This window comes from Ipomoea nil, unplaced genomic scaffold, assembly GCF_001879475.1.
Source record: "Ipomoea nil cultivar Tokyo-kokei standard unplaced genomic scaffold, Asagao_1.1 scaffold1043, whole genome shotgun sequence".
NCBI lineage: Eukaryota > Viridiplantae > Streptophyta > Magnoliopsida > Solanales > Convolvulaceae > Ipomoea > Ipomoea nil.
The window spans coordinates 12,041,991-12,044,297 of NW_017617471.1; the positions used below are offsets into that span (position 1 = coordinate 12,041,991).

At 34.1% G+C, this 2,307-nt stretch overlaps 3 non-coding genes across 3 annotated transcripts; all 3 read left to right on the forward strand.

Moving 5' to 3' along the window:
* The first annotated feature begins 1,425 nt into the window (after positions 1-1,425).
* TRNAM-CAU lies at positions 1,426-1,510 on the forward strand. The gene is given in 2 exon segments: positions 1,426-1,463; positions 1,475-1,510. It is a non-coding gene; the product is annotated as a tRNA-Met (tRNA).
* Positions 1,511-1,597: 87 nt separating this feature from the next.
* On the forward strand, positions 1,598-1,670 carry TRNAV-UAC. The gene has a single exon. It is a non-coding gene; the product is annotated as a tRNA-Val (tRNA).
* An 87-nt stretch (positions 1,671-1,757) lies between these two features.
* TRNAV-UAC lies at positions 1,758-1,830 on the forward strand. Its single transcript has one exon. It is a non-coding gene; the product is annotated as a tRNA-Val (tRNA).
* The last annotated feature ends 477 nt before the right edge of the window (positions 1,831-2,307 follow it).

Sequence of the window (2,307 nt, forward strand, 5' to 3'; positions counted from 1 at the left end):
GCTTTAAACAGGAGAAAGAAAAACCGTGTTGAAGCTTAAAGATGGGACGGTAGGTGGGTGGAAGGGTAGGGTTGAAATCAGTAGTTGTTGGGTATTTTAAGGAGATTTTTATGTCTGCAAGTTGTCAAGACAATGGCTTTTTTGGTTTATTAAGACCGCAGGTTTTGGGAGGAAGGAATGAGGAACTGGTTCGTCCCTTCACAATGGATGAGGTTAGGAAGGCTTTATTTTATTTTCATGGGACCAGATAAATCCCCTAGCCCAAATGGTATGAATCCTGCCTTTTGCCAAAACTTTTGGGAGGAAGTTGGGGAAGATGTTTCGTGTTTTGTCCTGCAATGCTTAAATGATGGTTAATTCCCCTAGAACTGAATGATGCTAATATTGTTCTAATACCCAAGAAACATATCCTGGAAATATTGTTCAAACACTATTAATCCTTTATCATCTTCCAAGCTAGCTTGTTACTACAAAGACTTGTATAATGAAAGGGATGTGGAGGTGATTTTGAGAACCCCCGTTTCCCTAGACTACAAACACTATTGGTACACCGTTTGCAGTGGCTACATGTGGCTTGTTACTTAGAAAAGCAAATTGGGTTCATAGGCTTTATACATTAGCTAGGTTCACCATTAATGGGAATGTGAAGATCAGAATAGGTTGATGCATAAGAATATTTATTGTTTAGCTTTCTGAAGTAGAGGTTTATGAGATTTGATGAATGTTTATTCTGTTTGTTGATACCCATAGCTCAGTTTATATGCCAAACACTACATTTCTTGTATGACATATGTCTTGCATCAAATTATTCTGTACACTATGGTTCACACAGTGCTATGTGAACCATAACAAAAAACACATTTTTAATATACTAAATGTATATTATCCGTGTATTGAATGTACATTATACAAAATAATGTACTTTTCCTGAATACAATGTATATTTTTAATATACTAAAAATACATTATTTGTGTGTTAAATGTACATTATTCGATAATATAATCCACACAGCCATATGGACCATAATGATTGATGTCTTGCATTTGTCACAAATTTTGTCCAAGCATCTCCTCGTTGTTAAATCATCATGGTGGAGATGTCAAAGACCTGTGGACTGGTATAAACTAGTGAGTCTTGATTTAATAATGTCTCAAGTTGAACTTCTATTTGCCTCAGTTGTACCAATCAACTCGCAAACGAAAATGGAGGGGGGAAATTGGTAGTTGTTAATTTCTTTTGTTTGCCTTTTTTATTTTTTAAAAATATGAATTATAACTAATTTATTTATATTTATGATTTTTTGGGTATGACATATAATGTAATAATAAAAATATTCAACATTTAGGAAATTTTAATGCTTAGCGTTCGTTTAGTGTTCACCAAATGATTTGGTTTTATGATACCTGGCAATTGGCAAACATTAAGGGGTGGTGGCGCAGTTGGCTAGCGCGTAGGTCTCATAGCTTCTGAGTTATCCTGAGGTCGAGAGTTCGAGCCTCTCTCACCCCATTATTTTTATCTCTTCCCACACAGAGGACCAAAACTTCAACAAATTAAACGAAACTACTAATAAAAATACAGCCTTTCTGATGTTGGGTTGTTGTGGTGTAGTGGTTATCACGTCAGTCTTACACACTGAAGGTCCCCAGTTCAATTTTGGGGAGTAACATTTTGTGATTCTAACTTACCGACTAACTCTAATCTAAAAGAAATGTGTACTAATAATATTTAAATAATATTTTAATTCTGATGTTGGGTTGCTGTGGTGTAGTGGTTATCATGTCAGTCTTACACACTGAAGGTCCCCAGTTTGATCCTGGGCAGTAACATTTACATTTTGTAATTCTAACTTACCGACTAAGAAATGTGTACTAATAATATTTAAATAAGGATAGCATACTATTACATCTTAATACGGGGTATATACAATTTACCGCTCCCTTCAAACACAGGCTTCTATTAACCTTTACAAAAGCAAGGTTATATTCTCAGTTAATATATCTACGTTTTAATGTGGTTCTTTTTTATTCTTGAACGTTTCGGTTTTATATACTTATTATGTATGATCAATGATAAAAGATGATATGTTAGGAATAGAAAAGACTTTCTTAGCTTCAGATAATATTGACATCAATTTTAGGATGCTGAAATGTTATGTACTATAAAACCTAAAATCCTAAGTCAATGGTTATAGACTTGTAGTAGGAATCATGAATTCCTTCTGTCGGATGATACTTGGGAGGGACCTAAAATGAACTTAAGATATGTGATTAATATCTTTTGCTAGTTTACAGTTGAATATGTAA